This window comes from Scophthalmus maximus, chromosome 9, assembly GCF_022379125.1.
Source record: "Scophthalmus maximus strain ysfricsl-2021 chromosome 9, ASM2237912v1, whole genome shotgun sequence".
NCBI lineage: Eukaryota > Metazoa > Chordata > Actinopteri > Pleuronectiformes > Scophthalmidae > Scophthalmus > Scophthalmus maximus.
Window position 1 is genome coordinate 19632661 of NC_061523.1, and position 17891 is coordinate 19650551.

At 40.1% G+C, this 17891-nt stretch overlaps 2 long non-coding RNA genes across 4 annotated transcripts in view; one reads left to right on the forward strand and one right to left on the reverse strand.

Annotated features, from left to right (window-relative positions):
- LOC118320080 overlaps positions 1-7908 on the forward strand; it is a 34426-nt gene extending 26518 nt beyond the window's left edge. Inside the window, exon 3 of the long non-coding RNA XR_004796215.2 lies at positions 6974-7908. This is a non-coding gene — a long non-coding RNA (uncharacterized LOC118320080). The remainder of the gene's footprint in view (positions 1-6973) is intronic.
- LOC118320079 overlaps positions 1-16128 on the reverse strand; it is a 29424-nt gene extending 13296 nt beyond the window's left edge. For 2 of the 3 annotated variants that reach the window (XR_004796212.2, XR_004796213.2), the window contains exon 1: positions 15800-16128. This is a non-coding gene — a long non-coding RNA (uncharacterized LOC118320079). Of the gene's footprint in view, positions 1-1309; positions 1383-15799 lie in introns of all 3 variants that reach the window. The other variant, XR_004796214.2, reaches the window with a different exon arrangement.
- Positions 16129-17891: the final 1763 nt, after the last annotated feature.

Here is a 17891-nt window from a genome sequence, read left to right on the forward strand (position 1 = left end):
CCATTTAAGGAAAAGTACCAGCAACTATTTTTTTCATACATTTTTAAGTCAAACATTTACTGATTTCTCTGATTCATATGTTGTGTCACAAAGGTCCACACGATTTGGACAATAATGGTGTAACACTCAAAATCCATGCAAGAAACAGGATTGAGCTGCAGAACAGATGTGGATGCAATTGTTTGCAAGCAGCTGATGAAAAGTTAGCTCCATATCTGCAGCAAAGTACTTGGAGTGGATGGAGTCATTTTAGTTTATCTGAAGATTTACAAGCCTTCCAACTGATGTAGTTAGTCTTCTCTTGGTTAGAATTGGTTAGAAAGGAAAATGATTTCGATTTGGGTTAAAATAAGTTTTTTTGCGGTTAGAGGAATTTAATCAGTTCATAGTAAGAAAAATAGGCAGCAAATAGCAATTACCTGTGTTAAAGTCCATTTTTCTGTTGACCCATACATCCACCCCAACCTACCTGAACACTGTTTTGTCGCTTGATAATCTATGTCACCTAACTTCCTATTATACAGCCGTCATAATGACCACAGCCACTAGATGTCGCCTTTGGCTCAATCGTACATTTTCCGGGGCTGGCCAGAAAAAGCAGCTCCTGCGGTAATTTGCGTCCTCACACGCAGCCCCCTCTGGAAAAGTTCAGGAAAATGTCCTGACCTCAGTGAATGTCTGAAAGCATCTCTAGACTTTATACGTATCATAATAATGACTATTGGACTATCAAAAAAAAATCCATGAAGTTTTTACTGTTCCTTAGCGGTCAAAGACAGAACTCGGCATTGTGTTGGTAGTTTCTGCATTAGCTGCGTGCGTTCCCCCAGCGGCAGTTGTGCGGAATGCGCGCGCGTTCACTGGGCAATCGCAATAAGCCAGTGCCTGGCCCCACTGGCAGCTACTGCCACAGATATAGTCTTAATTCTGTGGGAAACTGTGGTTTCATGTATACTGTATCTTCAGAGCCAAGAGGCAGGTATGCACTAGACGGGGGTGGTTCTGGGATGTGCTGATTCATTGTTGAGTCCTGAAGGTGTTATGTTGTACGTACCTAACTGAACACAAACACTTGTTAAAGGAGATGCCCACTTGATGCACATAACAACATAACTTACTGCATACATATTCATTAACCTCCAAGGTAAGGTTTAACTAGAGATGTGTTTCTGTTCACGTCTGCCACACTGAGCCTGTACTACTCTTATACCTGCCTTATAATCATTGTTATATTCAACCCACCTAAATGTGGCTGAGATCACATTAGCTTCTCTTTATGATTCATAATGTCTGGAACATTCTCACCCACCTCAGACACTTAGCCTCCTGTGGTCTTGCAACCCTCAGATCTCAGAAACGTTTCATCCAACAAGTGCTCAGCCCTGCAGTCCAGAGAACACACAATGGGATTCAGCCTTGGTGTGACTGACTCACTTCTCAACATTATGCAAACTCAGCTCACAGACACTGATCATCTTTCCTTTTGTAGGTCTGAGTCCATAAGTAGATTCAGTAGCAAAAAATTGGGAGTTTTGCTGTTGTAGTTGTTTCTAGACTACTATAAAAATACTGACATTTTTGTACTGACATAGATACCAATGTATCAGTGATCAGTTAGTAGCATCCAATATAAAGGCCTGGATAATTTATGTGTTGGCTTCTCAAGTATATATTATTAAAAAAATTAGCTGCACATCCTATGCAAAGTGCAGGATTGTGACATTTTGTTCTTGTGAATGTTCATATACACAAACCCGCCGGTCTGCACTGATAGTAAGCTTATTAAAAAAATCCGTCAACACTTTAGCCGAATGTCAGCAGGCAACAAAGAGTGATCAGTTGTATAACTCATTACTGCTGAGCCAATGGTTCAGCTGTGTTTCCCCACTATCAGAAACTAAATGACTTTTAATACATCAGAAGTGATTAATTCAAGGAATAACATTAGTGTTGTCTTTTCTATGTTGTGTTGCCAGGTTGTTTCATACTTCCAAGCCAGATGTGTTGTCTGTTTGTTGCATAACCAAGCGTGACTGGATCTACAAGGCATTTATTTCCACTTACAGCAATTTAATAGAAATGTGCTCTCTATAAAGTAACAGGATGCTCAATCTGTCTTTGTGATTGAAAGTAAGGTTGACAATTTGTGTCAATTACCATGTGCTTAAAAGGACAACACCCCCCCATCATCCTAGTCATATTTAAAGCACACGCAATATACATAATACACAATGTAATAAACTTGCAGTAGTAAGAGCAGTATTCTTAATAAGTTACTTTACACCAAAAAAAAAAAAAACTGTGAGTGGCAACGCTACAACTTGTATCTGCACTACTTGCAGACTTTAAATGACAGAGAAGGTTATGTTGTTATGATTTGTGATTGTGGTGCATTACCAATAAAAGCGTTTGGCATTTTCATTTTGAAAGCCATCCAAAGCTATTATTTTCATTGTCACCAAAGTCTCCTGGAAGCAACAGGGATCCCGTTTGACACCTCTTAAATATACTCCAGAGGTAGAACAGTCATCTTTGCTGACAAGAACAATCATTGCATTTCAATTCAGACTAGAATTGCTGCAATATTAAAGCCTCCACTCACTCGACAGCATTCATCAGCATCAGACTCCCTGTCACTGCCGTCCACAGAACATGTCTTGGTGTCATTTCTGACATAGCAACATTTGGCCGTTTCGATATTCGACGCATGTCGTGTGACACTGTACTAGAGTTGACTCAAGTTTGAACCAATTTGACATGACAAGCAATTTGTTGGTGTTGTGATTGAAAGGACAGCTTTTGCTTGCTGGTGTCCTCCATTTTTATAGCAAAGCAACGAAACACTACTGGCTTACTTTACTAGGTCAAGAGGGCATGCAATAGGTCAAACTGAGAGTGAGTGCCCCCTGTTGGAGCAAGAGGTAAACCACTTTGGACCGTCTTGTGCTCTTCTAGTTTATTTTCAATTCAAACTGGTCATTTAAGTTTGAATATGAACCCTTCCCACGTTCGAAGGAATGCTTGAATTTTGAATAAAGCCCTTTACAGTACGAAGAGTAAACGCTCTACTCAAATAGTGCTAATACAAGAGTACGAAGAACTCACACACAACAATCCTGAAACACATGCAGTAAAACTACAGGCCAAACATACCACTCTCCAAAACCTGCAGTAAGTCTGCTTGTCAGCTAGAAAGCATCATTTCGAGCAGTTATAATGCATGGGCTGTCCCTCCACTGCTGGAGGAAAAATAACACAGTGATGGACCCTGGATGTCGAATTCACTTTGAACTTTATACAACACGCTGGTGGAGTCCTACACAGACCTCAGCACTACCCATGAATGTAAACTAGGTGCGGTGTTGTTACAGCACGTGTCTCATGGCTAAAAACACTGTAAACATTGCTGCCTACAAGCCTGGCTGGATGCAGGTCAGCGGGTTGCGCAGTGTGCTGACTCTCCTCTCCTCTCGCGGTGGATGGTAACTGTGGAATTGTGTAACACTGAGTGTATGATCTATTGTTTTTCTGTGAACTCCGATCGCCCTCACAAGGTATTTTTCTCTCTCCCAGGTTCTAGGTTACATTTTCAAAGTCCCACTGCGGCAAATTATTTTCGCACAAATGTGGACTGTAACGGATCCTAAAAATATCCGCTCGCCAGCTGTGTATCATGTCTGTCGCTGCCATTCTTTTTGTCCTTGGTGTAAGGCCACAATGAATCTGCTCAGTTGCCTTTGCTGCGTCTGCTTCCACACACACACACACACACACACACACACACACACACACACACACACACACACACACACACACACACACACACACACACACACACACACACACACACACACACACACAAACACACACACACACACACACACACACTTGCACTGGATGCAGTTGCATTGCTTCCCTCAGCCATTGAAAGGATCAACACAGGCTGGGCGGGATAATCCCCATTGTGCTAATCTGAGAGAGTAGCCTCTGGGGATGCCACGAAAAAATGACTCACAGAAAAAAAGCGAGCTTTGCTTCTCAGCATGAACCCCCTTGACCGCAATACATAAACAAGCTGGCTTTTAGTTATCTTGCTATTCTGAATGGTCTCACCTCACCGAAGCACCCATGATCCCAACTGAAAGGGAAACCTTCATCCTGGAATTAGAAGAGTCAATGGAGTTTTGTCCATATTCCTCCATCTAGGCAGTGTTAAATATTAATTACCTAGACTACGGTGGCCCGCCATGTGCTCAGCTCCACCTTGCCGCGATGTCACTCTCGCTCCCTCACAAACATATCAACAGTGGATAGATTTGTCATAATCACATGGTCATCTGGAGCACCGGGAGAATTCCCGCCACATCGGTGATCAAACAATCCATGAAGTTTTTTTACGGTGCGCAGCAGGCAGGCAGAACTTTTTTTCACTTAAGTAGCCGTGCACGTTCTTGCCAGTAAGCAGTTCTCTGTCCGACAGGCACAACTCTGCATAACACCGTTCTTCTCTGTGTACCTGTCAATTGGGATGCGCACATGATAGGGTGCTGCACGTGTGTGCCAGAAACCCCACCCCCTTCTCTCTCCTCGCAGCTGCTGCAGCAGAGTTAATCTTATTCTGTAGGAAACACTGCTCTAGGTATCAAAATGACTATATGAAATATAGATGCATACATTTATTTTACAACTTTAGTGTGTAAATTTGATTTTGGTGAATGAAACTAATCTGCAGGACACGACACGACAGGAAACTTCCCGGTTTGGACGCGCATACAAAAATATTCATATTTAACGAGCTCAGTAAGAATTGCAAGTTGAATAATTGTCATATCCAGACAACTATGTTTCTTGGTATGATTGAATATCAGCCCCAGGCTGGTAGGCACAAGATTTCTCCCTTTGTGATGATGTTATTCATGAATTCAATAGTCTTGCTTATTTTGCATTCATTAAAATGCGGCACAAAACCTGCAACACCACAAATTAATTATGACCTAAAATTAAGAACAGACTCCAATTTAGTTTTTTGCACCAAGCAGCAAACTAGTCTGCATTGCATTTTTAACCAGCACCCAAGTGTAAGTACTCAGTAATCCTTCATTATGGTTTTGGTTCTTAACAACTCTCAATTAACAAGGGGAAACTTCATTCAAAACAGTTCAGGGGGTCTTAACAGGGGACCCTCACACCAGGCAGATGGCAGTTTTTCAATGTGCAGTTGTGGCCTCAGACAAAGACTTGTGTGCATATATATATATACATATGTATATACATAGATAAATGTTCGTTTTCTACTGCTCTGAGAAGAAAGGCACTCAAATATCCACACTCTGCAACTGATTTGTACTTCTCAATCAACCTCCAGTGTGACATCACACCCTTTTCTTCTGATTTTTGCTTGGGTGCAGTTTTAACATTATTCTAGCCACTATGTGGCCTCACAGTAAGTATAATCAATAGTAGTTACACTGGAGAAAGGCTTTCATCTCAACTTGCGCTGGCTTCCCCCTGTTTGTTCCTACTAATTTGCAATAGGTACATTTTTAGTGAAGACAAAAGCAATCGTTTTTGATCAATGGCCATTTTTTCATCAAATACACGTTTTTCAAAGTAAATGACCAAGCGCACTCAAGCAATACCTGAGTATTCTGACATTTTGTACTACTCCGTCTTTGCCACCAATTTGTCCGACCTATTTCCTTTTACAACATCTGAAAATTTAATTCTGAATCAATATGCAATGCTGTTATGCCCTCCTCTTCTTCTGCAGAGTGCATGCAGAGTTTGGGCAGTTTCACCTACAGTACAGTTCCTTTTGAACCTTAAAATCCATTCCAACTACATAGTCCTTGGTTTAAAAATGTGTTTCTTCGAGCTGGACTCTGCAATGCACTCAAAGGGGGGGGGGGGGGACCACACGCACACACCTTTTTACAAGATGCTGCTAAGCCCCATTGCGTGATTATTGTTTGGAGAGGTTGGAAGATTTTTGACTTGTTGACAGAGAAAGGCATTCACCCTAGGACTGAACGCTGACAAAACACTCTGCTGCCAATGCCACATGCCAGCCAATCGTTTGACCATAGCATCCTGCTGAAAATCAATGGCAAAAAAAAAACAACACATTCACAATATCACAATGAGCATTTACGGTACCTGGTAGAAAAAACAAGCTTATTTCTACTATATGCAGGAGGGAGGAATACTGTACATTGACCAAAGCATACATCAGTATTTGACCCCTCATTTGAATTTAGCCGAGCACTCTCAGGAGATAGATATCAATTAGAGACACTGGTCACTAAAGGCGTTTTGTTTCTCACTGTGGATAATGTAAGTGCGATAATGCAAGCGCATAGTACTGAAACAAAGTCATTTTCACCGGGAGATTGGGTATCCCTCATGCAGGCGATGATTGGATTTGTGACATGCTCTCCACTTAGGTAAAAGGAGTGTAATTACAGGCTTGACCTTTAGGGGCATTCTATGCATTGGATCCTATTAACAGTATTCAGAAGTGAGAATAAAACTGTGATTGGTTGAGTTTTGTACATTTCATGGGCTCCACTTCTATTTCATGGAATTAACTCATCTGGGGGCTGGGGTACATGTGCACATGAAGAGCTTTTTGTTTTTGTTTTATTTTAATCTGACCACATTATTGGTAGAGGATGAGACCCAAGAAATTATCTTTTGAAATATTAAACAATAATTTTCAGTCTTAGAAATGTATCAGGATTATACAAGTGTTCAGCATCTTTTGGAAGAAAAGGAAAATGTAATTTAAAAAACAATATGAAAATCAATGAGTTCTACAACCTTGATAAATATAATTTTTCATGAAAGGTAATTTCATCGGTCAAAAATTGTCAAATCAGTTTACCTGATGCACATGATCAACGGAAGCAAACATTACGTGTCAGAAGTTCACTAGCAGGTTATGTTTCACCTCTGTCCTTTTGTTTGTCAGCAGGATTACGCAAAAAAACTACAGAACAGATTTCCACGAAACCTGGTGGAAGGATGGGTCATGGGCCAAAAAAGAACCCACTTCATTTTGGCAAAGATCTGGACAAAGGGGCACCACTTCCTTTACCATTTTTCCCATGGAAAAATACATGGATCTTGATGGCAGCTTGATTGAATTGAAGGTGACTGTTGGGCTTTGGCAGAGATATGCGCTCCGCTGAGTACCTTTGTAGTTTTTATTTTTTTTTGTATTTTTGTTATTATATTCTTCTGTTCAAATTACTTGCTTCTTTTTGCAATTTCATGTGAAGCCCAATGACTTTATTTGTCAGGAAATGTGATAGACACAAAAAATGCAGGGCTTCACCTGTTCTGGATCGATGGTGTACCTGCATTATATTCTGTATAGATTGTGTGGTTGAGTGAATCAAAGTCCTTCCCTAGCGAGTTGTTTTGTTCATCATGCAGAATTTGGTGGGCTTGTATTTTCCTCAAAAAAAGAAAGGAACATTTGTTGTGTTGATGTCACTCAGTCATACAGTATTGATCGACTTCAACCGAGACTGTGCAACTTTTGCTCAACAGATGCAACTTAAGCCACGAGAGACGAGATAGTTCACAGAGGATTCTTTGTATCTAGGATTAGAGTTATCATATTCTCAAAAAAATGTTGTCGCTAATTGCGCACCTGTAATCTGATAACCTGTAACAGGATTTCAAAGTAGTACGGGCATAAATTAAAGTCAATAAGCTTGTGAGCTTGTTAAGTGATGTTCACAAATAATTCTTAAGCCTGTAGTTGTAAAGCAATGTTTGTAACCTCTAAAATAAATCTGCATGAGATTCATCTGCATGAGCTTGGACATGTTGGGAAAAGATTTACATTTAAAAAATAAGAAACAAGACAATGAATAAAATGTGACACAAATCACACAAAAACAGTGTAGTGCTTTTGCATGTATGAATGTCGACAATGTTTTTACACCTTAATCTGATTGGACAATGTCAATCGAATCCCAAAGAGTTAAATTTTCCAGTTAGAGGGCAGATGGGTCAGTTGCTCGGCTTTATAGATTTTGCAGATGGATGGCGTTTGTGGGCTATTCTGTGACCCAGGAGGGCTTAATTATATCTGACGATACTGTAGAAAAATAATGGTAACTATTTAATGTGATGCTTTGTATATTTGCAAACCCGCCTGTGTAGCGCAGAAAAGCCTGCACCGCCATCCATCTTCAAAATCTACATCGACTCTCAGGACCTGCAGTGAGGATGAAGGCAACAGAATCATCTGTCCTCTGATTGGACTCTTATGTCTTCCCTGGTATGTTGGGGTTAGGGTTTATTTAAACAGTAACACAATGTTACACAGTTTAACATTTTTTGCAAATACAAATCTTTATATACAAAACCTTGAAGCTCAAAGAGATCTATTTTACAGGCTCAGGTTGATTTACAACAACAACCTTTATTTGTAAATGTGACATTACATGCTCAAAATCTTATCAACTCTAATTTGAGCCCAGTGTTATCAACTTGCTGGAGTGTTGTTCATTGACTGAGACAATTTGCATGAGAAGCAGAGCCGTCACACTAGATGTACAAGCGATATGTGCGACGGGGTGATGGTTCATTGTTTCTGACAGCACAAGGCTTGAATAGTACTTTGTCACAGTGCAAAATTCACCAGCAAGTCAGGCATGCCCTTTATAGGATACTGCAACTGAACTTTTGATGCCTAGCCACACTTAATGTAAAAGCACTTTAAAAAAAAAAATAAGAGAGTCCATGTCTTCTCATTTGAATGTCAAAGCATGACGGGTACCTTTGTACCATCAGCTGCTACCGCAGTAATACCCGAATCAATGCAGGCAAGTATTTTCAGTTATTAAAGGAAGATTGCATGCAGAGAGCCCTTGACTCCCACAGGCAGTCAGACATCACTTGAGTGTAAAGTGTCTCTTTCTTTGACAGCCTCTTTTCTGGGGGGGGGGCTTGTTGGCAGGGGTCACTGTCCTCCCAGTTCACCACACCCGCTGCCTGCGTGACTGACTCTGAGTTTGGATAACCGTCAGCTCTCCCTCTCGCTCATTGCCATCAAAGATGAAGGGTCATTTTTCTCCATCTCACAGCGGCTACCATCAAGACATATCCCGCCAAAATGTCGAGGGGTGGCTTCCTCGCCTCTCCGCCACAAGCCTGTAATAGATGGCTCAAATTTGAGTGACAGTCATTACAGTATTTGTACTCTTTTTTTTTCTTTTCTTTCATTTTGTAGTTTTTGGTTTAATTGAATACAAATGTACAGGGGAACTACACGTATAATTTAATGGTTACTACTGTTTCCCAGTAATTACCTTGTACAGCCCAAGTGGCAACCCACCATGACGTCGCCCACTGGTTTGTGATCTGCCATTTTGAAGCCACAAGTTTAGCATTTTGACCAGCGGAATCTTTTTTTTTTTTTTACAGTCAGACATCCCGAATCCCTTTCACATTCATCCTCTCCATGATCATTACGGGACATATAGTTATTTGCACCATTGCTCATTTTAGAAGGACCAATATAATATTTGGTTAGATTATAACACGGCCAATGAATCATTAGATGTTTTGTTTAGCTGTGGTGTTAACCACAAGGCTTCAGCCTAGCAACTGCCCAAAGCAACAAACAACTGTAGGAATCCCAATGAATGATGAAGCGAGCACGATGTCCTGAAGTAATCCTTCTTTTTTTCCCGTGAGTGATAGCACTACCATGCAAAGTAACATTAAGAATGGATTCAAACTAGCTTCAGTGGCTACAAATGAATGTTCATTTTGTTGGACATCTGGATTCAGCTCAGTTTCCCAGTGGCCACTAGTCAGCTGAGGAACTGGAGTGAGTCCAGTCCTCTCTCCCTTTCATTCCTCTCTTGCATAATTATTTTTCTCTGACAGTTTTTTCACACTTGACTCACCATCTGCACCACACGCAATTCTTGGCTGTTTGACAGATTTCTCCCTTTCCATTTCAGCAAGAAAGACGTCAGGACGCAGGCTAAAAACTTTGCCTTTGCTCGTCGTGAATTTATTTCCTCTGGGGCAGCAGAACATGTTACACACCAGCCTTCAGAAACTTTTTGCGATGTCAGCTACAAGTAATAATTTGAAAGTGCACTTGTCCCAGTATGTCCTTATATTCAGTTGGGATATTACGTACCACATAGTGCCCAAACTAAAAGAAATCTCATAACCTACAGTAGTATTGATTTAATTTCTCTAACCATTTCTATCCAGGGTTATTTGACAATTCTGAAATTCGGGAACCCTACATCACCTCTGGCGCAGATTCAGGTCGACCATTCAGTGAATATCTTCTTGGAGTAATAATAAAAACTTCAATAATATTGTTCAATGAAAATTATTTTAATTTGCTTTAAAGCCTTCACTTTTATTCTTTGTTCTCTCTCTGTACTTGACCTGATACATGTTAAGATTTGTTTTTATCAAAACAACCTTTCTCTGAGCATGAAATAAAACAAATAATAGGGGAAAGAAAATTATCTCCACAGGCCATGAACTGGAGGTGGTTGGGTTTTTATTTTTCTGGTTTCAGCCATTTAGCTTTAACATTTAAAGTAGAATGGTGTTTGAAAGATTGTACATGAATATTTGTGCTGTATTTTTGTACGTCCGATTCATAAAGCATGTTGTTTAACCAGATTATGTTTTCTCATATAACGTGTGTATCGAAAGCATTACTTTCGGACGTAGATATCTTTCCCTGCCATGCCTTATTGTACCAAACCCCACTGCATGAGTAGCACCATTGAGGATTTGATAGCTGTGCCTGCTGGCTTGTCAACGTACTGAAACCTGTCTCGACATAGAGTAAGAGAGCGCCATATACAATACCAAATATCATAGTAGCTTCCTCTCCAGCGGTAGCCACCATTCATCATCCTGAGCCAGAGGACTCCTCAGCATTTCTCCCTTCGGATGAGAGATGGATGGTGGCCTCAGCTCAGCGTTTCGAGCATCCACCTACTCTTCTTGCCCGGCGAGCACTAACCGCGCAGCCTCACCCTCCACAGTTCAACCTCCTTTCTCAGGCTTTTCTTTCTGTTGCTTTCGACAGGTGGCTTGGACTACAAGAGATGTCAGCTCCGTAGTATTCCCAGAGTGGACTGTACGACTGTTAGCTCCTGACAGATAGGCTGACGGATCTCTGATACTCTCCAGTGGCCAGTTTGTCTCAGAAACAATAATTTCAGATCTGCAGTGGACAAAGTCCTAGTACCTCTGTCAAAGGACTGAGTGACCAAAAGTTAAAATCTGATTAATAGTTCCAATCTTTGCTATTTGAAGCTTTTCCATTAAGTTGGATGCAAAATGTTTATTTTGCCTTTAGTATATTTTTTGTGAAGCACACATTCACTGTAAAAATCTCAAAACACAATCTTCTCTATGTTGCTTCCCTTGACATTCATGTCATATTTGCAGTCTTTTCAAAAACCCACTATAAATCGTAACACACCTCAAACAATCACACAACTCAGCCATGCTGACAAGGAATGATTGATATTCAAATAGAGACTTTATTGATCCTTATCCAGGAATTTAAATGAAAGCCTCCTCGACGTCGCTCCCGACAGCCCGCGCTTGGTTCTATTAGGGAGATGAGAGGGAACGTGTGGAAAAATGAAGGCCATCTGTCTTGACGGTGCCATGTCCCATGTATGCTGTGTCTGATGTTAACAACTCCATTAGTCAAGATATGATGAACCTTGGACTGTCATAACACATATCGCACCCATCGAGCCCCCTGGATGCCACGAAGCTGAAATCAGCAAATTTCTACACGGTTTGTGCTCAGTCAAATCCCTCGGAAGACGCGGCTGCCTGCATCCTTGGTGCACGGATCACTCACAGACAAGTTCATTGTCAAAGGTTGAATGGACTCTGACCACACAAATTACAGTGGTGGAGTTACATGCTCAACTTCAAGCCTTTGCTCGGTTAATAAGTGTGGTGAGACTGAGCACATGCCCTTATTATCCCACTTTGGGCATCTCATCCTTCTGTCTCTCTCTCTCACACTCACATTGACCTTTCACGTCTGCTCTATCAAGTGTCCACTCACTAAGTCAACTGCCCCCCACCCCCCTCAGCAACGACGGAGAACAATACTAAAATGATTCAATGATATATCACAAAGAAAACTATTTCAACAGAAAGTGGAGTTGTTATAAAATAATCCAGAAAAAGATGGGCTGAAGATTAAGACAGTACATTAGGAACACCCATAGATGCTAGTTTTGCATTACCATAACTATATCTCCACAATGCTGCAACAGAGCTGGAGACTGGGCTGACAAAACTCATTATCATTCCGCTATAGGGGAAACTTTTTTTTTCTTTAAACTAATCGCAATTGTCTTGGGCGGTACTGAGGCCAAGCTGCAGCAACGGTGCCCCTGCAAAATAGCGTTGGTGGCAAACTTGCGTCGCACGTGCAGAGGTAATCTTTGTCATTAAAAATGTATGATTCCCTACAAAGAAAACCCCACAAAATATAAGCAAAGAGGTACGTCGGCTGTTTGATTGCACACATCAGAATATTCATCAAAATTGCAATATTCAACACATAGGAGGATGTTTTTGTTTGTAGCAAAAGGTATTTTGAAAACGTTAACAGACCAAAAGAGGGTGCCATGTTAGACACGCGGCCAATGCCGGCATACATCTCATGTGTCAAACTATAAAGATGATGACGTCAAGGGAAGGTATATGTGTAGGCCGGGATTTAAGCACAGTGTTCTCTTGTTGCAACCGAAAGTCCATGTTTGCGCTTTTCACAACAGAAAAGGAAAAGGGGCTGTGAAATGTTTCCACCCATTTTCACTGATGTGTAGCCTGTTGACGCATGCATACGCTCAGTGTCACAAGACATAGAATCGTGCATAAAAGGAGCCAAGGCTAAACAATCCCACAAGATTGTCAAGCTGTAAAAGGAAAAAACAGTTCTCTCATAAACTGCACCAAATTGTACAAACTCATAGATTTTTTTTTACATCATCATCCAAACATTATTTCCAGGGAAGCTGATGAAAATGACAGAACTAATTCAACATAAAGGAAAGCGAACAATTCATGGATCTACCCATTTAACCGGATGCAAAATTGTATGCGTGCTTCCCTTGGCCATGCCCCGTCACCACACCAAGTTTAGTGGAACATGTTTCAGAACTTCTTGATTCATCCTGTTCACAAACCAACAAACAGACAGGGGTGAATACAATTTTGTCAATCTACTATGTCAATAATAACTTTATTGAAAAATAAAGTAAAAACAACAGGAAGCTAAATCCTGGCCACACGTTTAATTTAAAAAAAAAATTATATTCTTATTTGTAATATATAATAGAATAGAATAATTACACCGTATAATTCAAATTCACATTTGCAAGTTGTGATGTTTGCATTATTAACATGCATGAGTTTCTGATGCTTATGGTCGTAGAGACAGATTTGCACCCAAATGGTTGATGTGTGTTTATTGACCATTTTCATGGGCGGGCCAACACATTTGCAATGGGACATCTATGGCAACTGGAAAACTTACTTTTATAGTTGAACTGTCTCAGTAGAAATGACAAAAAAGTAGTTTATAAAATGGGTTTGTTTTCGCTGACTGAATCTTTGCACTGCATTCTCCCTCTCTTTCTACACATTGTAGAAATACTTTGCTTTTTTCTGTGTATTTAGTTGCATAATCCACTTCTCTTAAATCTCTATATTTTAAATTGTGCTGATGTAGGAAAATCTGTAAATAAGTGGGCCTCATAAAAAGAGTAAATATCTATAATTCTTTCATTTGGTGCAAAAACAAGATAATAACCTTGCATTATCACACAGTCCCAATGCTTAAACATGTGCTTAAAATGCATTTTGTATTATCGTAAAATTAAATCCCTTCAGCAACACGAGTTACAGCCTTCCATAAACCATCTTCTTGCAAACAGTAGAGCTGGGGGGGTTTTACCATGCGAGCTGAGGCTGTCGTCCCTTTGGTCGGGCAATAACTGTCAAATCACTGCCACTAAGAGGGTATCAGTTGAACAATTTCCATCTTAATTGTGTAGAAATTAAACAACTTCTTCTCTCAGAAGTGGGGTGGGGAGAGTTTGTATTTTACAATCCAGTCATCATCCTATTGAATAACTTTACTCCTTGCTGGATTGGATGGCCTATTTTTGAGCGTGCAGCACTCACGCTCCCCTCAGAAACATGTGATTCAATCACATAGCCTCAAGCATGTTTTAATGAGTTGCAGAACAAAAATAACTCATCTTTCAGCTCTCCGTGGTGTGTGTAGATTTATTAAGCAAAAAAATGAATTGTCTTGACTTTAGCTCACACGCATCTTCCTGAGAGACAGTTTAAGTTAGAAGGCCAATACAAACACAAATGTACATCAGGATTTGATTCCCTCAAAGCCGTGGGTAAACTAAGCAGGATATTACATTGTCTGCTTTTCAGCCCCAAGCAATGCGAATGAGCAGCACTTCTTTCCCGAACACCGGATCTCTGTTGCTTTTGATCAAGTTCCCAATCACAGCTACGCCTGATCCCCTCACACTCCAGCCCTCTGTCGACACTCACGCCACTTCCTCTGGCAATTTTATACCTCCTGACAGGTTCATGGATTGAATCTGCACAACACTATGCAATTGGTCACTGGTAAAAAAAGGCTGGCGCCATCAAAAAATCCAACTTTTGTTCCAGCTTTTGGGCAGCAAATTGTCACACAGTCGGCATTGCAGTGCAGTTTCACTGCTTCAGCAGTAATATTGGTCTAAATGAGCAATCGCCAAATGTTTTCACATTAAAAAAATCCAATTATCTGTACACGAGACCAAAGACCCCCATTTCATTAGTGCTTGTTCCACAGCAACCCATCTTATATTATCTTTTTTTTTTTGGTACAAAATGATTTAACTGTGTGTACAGATTATTTTTCTGGGCATGTAAATAGGCAACAATGCGATCAGTCACACTTATGATCTGAATAATCATCATTTTGCAGATCAGGTCAAAGACGTTTTGTGGGGCGTTGAATCATTTCTTATTTTGGTTGGCAAGACTCCTGACGTGTCCCTCATGTCACTTTAGGACTGACAAGTCTGAGGAATACATCTATCACACATGTTTGCTATCAATTTAAAGGTTTATTTATTAATATCATTAATTAAAGTTGAGCATATTTGACTTTGGATAATTCAGGTGAAACACGTACGGCAATTTTTTGACATTTATACTTACTAATGTCATTTAAATGGTTATTCAGTTCTCACAATGGTTGTAAATGACTTGTCATTTTGTACAGTAGGAATGTAAAAAGGACAACCCAAAATTAATTCACAGACAAAAACAAGGTCTATGTTCACATCAAAACCACTGCATGTATCAAATACATGACTCACCCAAATACGTCACACATATATGAACCATCAAAAAAAATTAATAGACAAACTGTCAGACCTTCTCAATGGGATGTAAACATCACACAACATAAAAAGTTAGGTGACTGCTAACAAGTTTGGAAAGCTAACTAACTAGCTAACTAACTAACTAACTGCTCACTGTTGGTAAATAACTCAGCAGCAACACAACAACTTCAAAGTCCAGGCAAACCAAATTTCACGTGGCCTCCATAGAATCAAGTAAAAACAGTCATTGAAGGCAACTTAGCATCAGAAGAGCCATTAAAGAGAAAGACAGACAGACACAGACAGACACACACACACAGAGAGAGAGAAATAAAGAGAGAGTGAATCTTACTCACATGTTTTGAAGATGAAGGTCGCTCTCGTTTCTTTCACAGAAGCAAAGTGGTTGATATCCGGATTCCAACATGGCTACCTAGCTGTTGCTACCTAGCCGTTGCTACCTAGCCGTTGTTACCTAGCTGTCTAGCTCCCTTCTAACTGCTAACTCTCTGGTTCCTCCTTTTGGATTGGAGTTGTTGTTGTTGTTGTTGTTGTTGTTTTAAGGGCCAAACTGCAGCCGACATAACTTCCCAACTTCTTCACAGTTCCCATCCAGACTCATGAGTATTAATAAATCACCACTCCGTGACGTTAATTACTTCACCTGTCGGGCTCCTGAGGTGATTTGTCACCACAACTGCAAGGGTGCAGTACTCCGTTGCACCACAAAGTCTGACATCCTCACAGGTTGCAGTCAAGGGGGAGGCGCTGTTTCACCAATTTCCAGAAACCAAATCCAAACTGAGGAAGAGACAACTGAGATATTACAATTCATACAGTGAATCACCATTATCAATATTAGAAACCATTCATAAAGTCATAAATTCTAAATTTGACTAGGTAGAAGGACAGCAAAATGTACTTAAAGAATCAAAATTTAAAAAATACCTATTATGGACCATATCATTGATATATTAATACTTGGATTATTCAATTGTGAATACAAACCCATAAATGTGAAAGCAGCATATTACTGTAGTAACATCGCAAAAAAAAATTTTGAGTGAATATCTCCTATGTAATAATGCAGATGAAGCCCATTCCTCTTGAAATCCATAGAACAACATCTGAACATACGAACATTGGTCAGCGGCTGGTCAGCTGAATGTTTGTCTGAGAGTTAGAGGAAGGATAAGCTTTATCATGTACAATTTTTGTGTTTATGCGATATGCTGATTTAGTTGCTTGTTGTTTTTATTGTGTTTCATGTAGTTGTAAATGGTTGATAGTGAGTTGTAGTCGAGTTTCAAAAACGGTTCTGTGAATATGATGTATGGCTGTATTGCTTCACGTTTAGAAAAATGACTAGTGATTTGGTCCAATTGTGTCGGAACCAAGGCCCAATGAGGTTCCTATGGAGCAGGTCAAGTTGTCCTTCCAGGCTACCTCTGATTTGCACTGACAAGTATACGGCAACCTGCAGTACAAAGAGAATGGTATGCTCAAAACAGTGATGGACACCACACATAACAGTGAAATGCAATGCCATGGTTAGGCAATGAACAGGAAAATGATAGTCAATGATACAATCATAGCCAGAATTATAACTTTTATTGAGCTTTTCCATTTTTAGTCTTTTGGCCTCTTAAATGAAAATTTGTGGGTCATTGTGCTTTGTGCATTCAGCCAAATCAATAGTCTAACGAATAAGCCTGGTGAGTTTCTAATGTATTAGAATCAATATTCATTTTAATATTTTTGTGTTGTTTTCTTTCAGTGAACAAATGAGATGGCAGGTGCAGATGTTTCAGCCCTGCAGATCAATTTAATGTCTGTTGAGTATAATAATCAGCATGGCTGCAGTCCTGCAGCAGCAGGGTAGGTACTTAATTAATTCCCTCGTGGGGAAATTAATTTGGTACAGCAACAAAATATAATCCTTTATGAGAGCTGGGTGTGCAAGAGAGCGTTGTCCAGGCCAGCACAGGTCACCATTTACAGAACTATTTAACAACTGCATATGAAAATGAGCCAGGGCAATGATGAAAAAGAAATAATTCTCTGTAACATTTAATGGGGTGAACTTTAGCACATTCATGACATATTACATAGTCTCTTGGTATTTCTATCAAAGATTGATCAATATGAATGCCAATGAATAAATGTATCGAAATCTGCCTTCATGCCGATGACCTGTCTTAAAGTTGAAGGAAGCTCTGCAGCAACGTGTGTTGATGCAGTTTTACTCTAGAAATTATGAATATTGAATGTTCCTCCATATACCATATGCTCCTGAAGTAATTTCCATCTCTTGCTTATCTATTCTCTGAAATGGCTTGAGAGCAAATTAGTTCCTATTTTATAGCGACCTGCCAGAGTGAGTGGAATGTCTGATTTGACAGTAATCAGATGATTAGCATATACAACACTCACCATACCGCACCACCT